At 40.8% G+C, this 6,392-nt stretch overlaps 1 long non-coding RNA gene across 1 annotated transcript; it reads left to right on the top strand.

Moving 5' to 3' along the window:
- Nucleotides 1-37: 37 nt before the first annotated feature.
- Nucleotides 38-6,014, top strand: LOC129864183 (uncharacterized). The gene is made up of 3 exons (XR_008761142.1): nucleotides 38-391; nucleotides 595-664; nucleotides 3,848-6,014. It is a non-coding gene; the product is annotated as an uncharacterized LOC129864183 (long non-coding RNA).
- Nucleotides 6,015-6,392: the final 378 nt, after the last annotated feature.

Raw genomic sequence — 6,392 nt, 5'->3', positions numbered from 1 at the left:
GAGAGAGAGAGAGAGAGAGAGAGAGAGAGAGAGAGAGAGAGAGAGAGAGAGAGAGAGAGAGAGAGAGATGCCACTATCTATACCCAGAAAGGGCCATGTCATGACACTAGGGACAGGAAGACACACCTCCACAGGTAGGAGGAGGCTAGGGACAGGTAAGACACACCATTCCCAGGCAGGAAGAGGCTACGGACAAGTCAGAGGAAGCTAGGGACAGGTAAGAAAGACAGGGACAAGTGGGATACCTAAGCAAGGACACGTACTGGAAACAGAGATGACCAGGTAATGGTTTATGTTTCACTTTATGTTTCACTTAAGGTGGCCTGTCTGTGTTGCTGGGGGTTGGTGCTGCTGGAATGGGTCTCCTCGCGGTCCTAGCGCTAACCTACAGGTCAGACACATAGATGAAACATCAGACTTTATGTTTTAAGTGCCCGTGTAAAGTTGTAATTTACCCCCTGGTTACATATAGTAAATATCTCTTTATTCCTGTTTATTTGGCTGTTTTAAAGTTTGACGTGGGCGATCGTATTTCAGGAGGTTGGGTTGATACAACTGCCTGTAAGGTTTTGTTATGTGTTGTTATGTCCTCAGGAGAATGCATGTCAAGTGGCCATGGAATTTAAATCAGGAGAACACACCAGAACTCAAATTAACATACTGGGTGAGTTTCCATGCACACACACAAAGGTTACTCGTTTTTCGTTTTGTCCCTGTATGGGAAGCCTTCCTTGGGCTGTGAAGAACCTTTTTACAGTGGTTCTTTGAATAACTATTTGTGTAACCATTTGTTGAATTGAGGACGGTTCGACCAGGAACAAGAGGGTTCTTCATTACACTGTTAAACATATCCTACTGGTTACAGTGAACATACAGTTAATATACACAAAGTTACTGTATTTTATTATTAAAGTATTACTGCTGAAAGGGACGGCACGCTGCTGTATACCCACGTGGGTTCTTGGTTCGATCCCTGCAGGGCGGAGCCCTTTTGGGTTCTACGCAGAACCCTCTCATGAAAACCCCTCTGGTTCCAGGTAGAACCGATTACAGGTTCTACAGTTACACTTATAGGATTCTTCAGATGCGCTTATGGCACACACTGTTAAAAATTATCTGTAATTTTTTACCAGCTACTGAGTTTCAGTAAATATTCAGTAACAACTTATATGGTCTTTTTTTAAACTGAACTGTATTTGTAAAGTTGCATGACGGTGTTATGTCGTAACATGACATTAAGCTGCTGATTTGTCATTGTTTAAAAAATATTTTATGTATTTTTTTTACCTTTATTTAACTAGGCAAGTAAGTTAAGAACAAATGCTTATTTACAATGACAGCCTAGGAACAGTTGGTTAACTGCCTTGTTCAGGGGCAGAACAACTGATGTTGATCTTGTCAGCTCAGGGATTCGATCTAGCAACCTTTCGGTTACCAGCCCAATGCTCTAACCACTAGGCTACCTGTATAATCTTGTAACATTATGTATTCTGAGCACACTTGGGACTAAATCTCTATTGGGATTTGAACTTGGTTACCAGTGACCTGAATTCCCTGCTGCACCATCAGGTCTGTGGCATTGATAAAGATTAGCCACATATTTATTGGCAAGAATACATTTCTGCAATTTGTTAAAAGTTGCCCAAAATCCAATCAATAATTGTGCGATTATCTGACAAACCAAAGTATGGATATACGCTCTGGGCATTTGAACTTACAACCTCTTGGTCAGGAGTGGGTTAATGTTTCTGCCACCAGATACATATTTATATCAAGAACATTTATTTAGTTGTGCCACCAGAGACTCTGGGTTCGCGCCCAGGCTCTGTCGCAGCCGGCCGCGACCGGGAGGTCCGTGGGGCGATGCACAATTGGCCTAGCGTTGTCCGGGTTAGGGAGAGTTTGGCCGGTAGGGATATCCTTGTCTCATCGCGCACCAGCGACTTCTGTGGCGGGCCGGGCGCAGTGCGCGCTAACCAAGGGGGCCAGGTACACAGTGTTTCCTCCGACACATTGGTGCGGCTGGCTTCCGGGTTGGATGCGTGCTGTGTTAAGAAGCAGTGCGGCTGGGTTGGGTTGTGTTTCAGAGGACGCATGGCTTTCGACCTTCGTCTCTCCCGAGCCCGTACGGGAGTTGTAGCGATGAGACAAGATAGTAACTACTAACAATTAGATACCACGAAATTGGGGAGAAAAAGTGGGTAAAATTAAAAAATAATAATAATAATTTTTAAATAACATGTATTTACATTCTCAAAAATATGGGTACAGCTAGGGTATAGTGTACATGTATCCTAAAAGGTACCGACTACAAAGAATGCTTACTAACTGTCAAATAATTTTATCCGTTATCTTGTAATCAGAAAAGTTCATTGAAAGTGTACAGTAAGTTACTGGCAGTTCCTGTAATACATTTTACAATAATTTACTGACATCTGGTTGCCAGTAAGTTGCTGGCAGTTAGTTGCCAGTGCAGTATTAGCAGTTACTGGCCATAACCCACTGAAAGCCGGTTGCCAGTTAGGTAACGCAAAATTCACATCAACTTTCAGATAATTAACTTCCATTAATTTCCTATGAAATGCAGAATGCGGCTCTTTATTGTAACACGGTCTTAGAAAGATTGCAAAACTAACAGTGTCAAAAGAGGTGCTCTACCTCAACAACATAACCGGCCAACCACTTAGACTGGTACAACACTTCCACTGACGGTGGGCATAAATATGCATCTTATTAGATCACTCCCCCAAAGATGCTAATGAGCCCAACTGGTACATTGACCCCACCTACATTTCAAAGTGCAGTGATGATTGTACTTTATATTCAAAATATTGGGTAGAACATTTTTACATTATAATAGATTATCTACACAGTACCATGTGAGTACCTATGTGTACCTCCCAAGGTACAGTACCAAATGTGTACTGTACCTTTTAGTTTTTTGTACCCCAGGGAACAACACTGTAGCCTTATTTTTGAGAGTGTGTGGATATACAATGCCTTCAGAAAGTATTCACACCTCTTGACTTTTTTTCAAAAAATGTTGTGTTACAAAGTGGGATTAAAATAGATGTATTTGTCTTTTTTGTGTCAACGATCTATACCAAATTTGACCCAAACATAATACTTTGTATTCAGGACCAAAAGTTATTTGCGTTGCCACATTTTTTGAAGTATTACTTTAGTGCCTTGTGGCAAACAGGATGTATGTTTTGGAATATTTTTATTCTGTTCAAGCTTCTCTATTTTTCACTCTCTCAATTAGGTTAGTATTGTGGAGTAACTACAAGTATTAGAGATTTACCCAGAAAAATTAACAGCTGAAATCGCTGGCAAAGGTGCATCTCCATTATTGACTCAGGGGCGTGAATACTGTAAATGAGATATTTCTGTATTTAATGTAATACATTTGCTAAATTCCCCCCCCAAAATATCACTTTGTCATTACGGAGTATTGTGTGTAGATTATGATGTATTTATTTTACCTTTATTTAACTAGGCAAATCAGTTAAGAGCAAATTATTATTTACAATGACAGTGAGAAAAGAGATATGAATAATTTATTAAGACTTAACTTTACATCAAGTGTCCCTAAGCACTTCTATTTTTACGTTGTCAGACAATCAGACAATTATTGACTTGATTATGGCCAACTTTTAACAAAGTGCAGAAATGTATTCTTGTCATTAAATCTGTGGCCTATCTCTGTCACAACTTTTGGTGGTGTAGCAAGAACATTTCAGTTTGCTGGTAACCAAAAGAATACATTGGTTACACATCTCAACCTCACCCTTTTTCTCAGTGCACACACAAACACAGCCCATCTCTCTCTGTCTTTGTGTACCAGAACAATCGTGTGGCCAACGAGGCAGCAACAGAAGAAACCACAGCAGAACATGGAGGGAAGGTGGAACCAATCATTGTAGAACCCTAGAGGAACAGAAATACAGAACACAGGATGGACTGGAAATGTCTATTTTCAATTGTCTTTTGTTTTAAACCAGGGTTATCTTCACGTCACACGACTTAGGCACTAGCTATGTCACTTGCCGGCTACCAACACACAACCCCTACCACAATGTCCTACCAAACTGATTCAAGCCTAGTAGTCAAGTGAATTTTCAAAGCCAAGTGGTTTGATTTTACTTCTGTGAATGTCAAAAATGGAAGAAAAAAACCCTCAGCCCAGGATGGGTGCGGAGTTAAACCAACTACAGGACAAAAAAAATAATTACATTTCCATGCATGGCATCTAACTCAAAACTTCACACATATTCCTTAAACATCCCACACATCTGTGACACACTGCAACACTGAATAATAAGATGTACACTGTACATATAAACTATATTTAGTTATAAAATGTGAACATCATTGGATTGTTTCAGTAGTCTGTTATTAAGATCTGGCTGGCCTACTTTATATTAATCTCTGGCAACTGATTCTGGTTTTATCTATTAAAATATATTCCTATTGAATGGTCACTAAGAAATGTACCATTGCTCATCAGACCTTAATTTGTAAAAAAAAAATATATATCTGCAACCTGTTATTTCTATCCTTTAACTTGTGTTGGACCCGTAGAACCGTCAAATTAATCTCTGGACTTGCTGTTTAACTTGTGTTGGACCCCTAGAACCCTCAAATTAATCTCTGGACCTGCTGTTTAATTTGTGTTGGACCCCCCTAGAACCGTCAAATTAATCTCTGGACTTGCTGTTTAACTTGTGTTGGACCCCTAGAACCCTCAAATTAATCTCTGGACCTGCTGTTTAATTTGAGTTGGACCCCCTAGAACCCTCAAATTAATCTCTGGACCTGCTGTTTAATTTGTGTTGGACCCCTAGAACCTTCAAATTAATCTCTGAACCTGCTGTTTAACTTGTGTTGGACCCCCTAGAACCCTCAAATTAATCTCTGGACCTGCTGTTTAATTTGAGTTGGACCCCCTAGAACCCTCAAATTAATCTCTGGACCTGCTGTTTAATTTGTGTTGGACCCCTAGAACCTTCAAATTAATCTCTGAACCTGCTGTTTAACTTGTGTTGGACCCCCTAGAACCCTCAAATTAATCTCTGGACCTGCTGTTTAATTTGTGTTGGACCCCTAGTACCCTCAAATTAATCTCTGGACCTGCTGTTTAATTTGTGTTGGACCCCTAGAACCCTCAAATTAATCTCTGGACCTGCTGTTTAATTTGTGTTGGACCCCTAGAACCCTCAAATTAATCTCTGGACCTGCTGTTTAATTTGTGTTGGACCCCTAGAACCCTCAAATTAATCTCTGGACCTGCTGTTTAATTTGTGTTGGACCCCCTAGAACCCTCAAATTAATCTCTGGACCTGCTGTTTAATTTGTGTTGGACCCCTAGAACCCTCAAATTAATCTCTGGACCTGCTGTTTAATTTGTGTTGGACCCCTCTAGAACCCTCACAATCATCTCTGGACCTGCTATTTTTCATTCTCCCCCTCTAATCAGGAACGTACCTAAACCTGGGCCACCAGGTGGGTGCAACTAATTATCAAGTAGAACAGAAAATCGTCATGCTCCGGACCTCGTAGGGTAGGATTGAATATCCCATTCCCTAGCACATGGGTAGGCAACCAACCCCGTTCCTGGAGAGGCGCAGGTATTGTCCTGCAGCATTTTGTCCCAACTAGACACCTCGTCTGACCAACTGAGCTAATTAATCAGTCCAGTGAGCCCAAATTCAATACACCCGGTGTTCTTCCAGGTGGGTTAAATGAAACACATGAAGTGGCTGCAGCCCTCCAGGACCAGGGTTGTCTAGCCCTGCCCTAGCGTCTCTGTGCTCCCCTTTGCTCCTGTAACAACTATAGTACTGCCACAGTAGTCTATAAAATAACACATATGCTGTTGAAAAGCGTTTATTCCCCTAACATTCCTCTCGGGTAGAAGTCTATCTTGTGTATGAAATTGTTTGGTCAATTGTTCTACTTGTATGTTTAATACCTAAACATGGCAAATAAAAAAAGATATTTAATCAGTATACAAATGAGCAATTACCACCACTTACTGGTCATTATCTTTGTGTGTGTGTGTGTGTGTGTGTGTTTGTGTGTGTGTGTGTTTCATATCTACTGAATTTCACCAGAGAGGTTTGCGGAGCAGAATTTTACCTCTGCCAAAATCAGTTTACTTTCAACGTGATCAAAGCAACAACTCTGGTTTCTATGGTTACCACCCTGGATAGACTGACAGTACAAACACATATTGAACTAAAATATAAACGCAACATGCAACAATTTCAAAGATCTTATTGCGTTACAGTTCATAGAAGAAAATCTGTCCTTTGAAATAAATTAATCTTGGCCTCTTCTATGGATTTCACATGACTGGGCAGGGGTGCTGCCATGGGTGGACCTGGGAG

This window comes from Salvelinus fontinalis, chromosome 10 (assembly GCF_029448725.1).
Source record: "Salvelinus fontinalis isolate EN_2023a chromosome 10, ASM2944872v1, whole genome shotgun sequence".
Taxonomy (NCBI): Eukaryota; Metazoa; Chordata; class Actinopteri; order Salmoniformes; family Salmonidae; genus Salvelinus; species Salvelinus fontinalis.
Note: the sequence above shows the minus strand (reverse complement) of the source record. Positions and strands in the feature narration are given on the sequence as shown.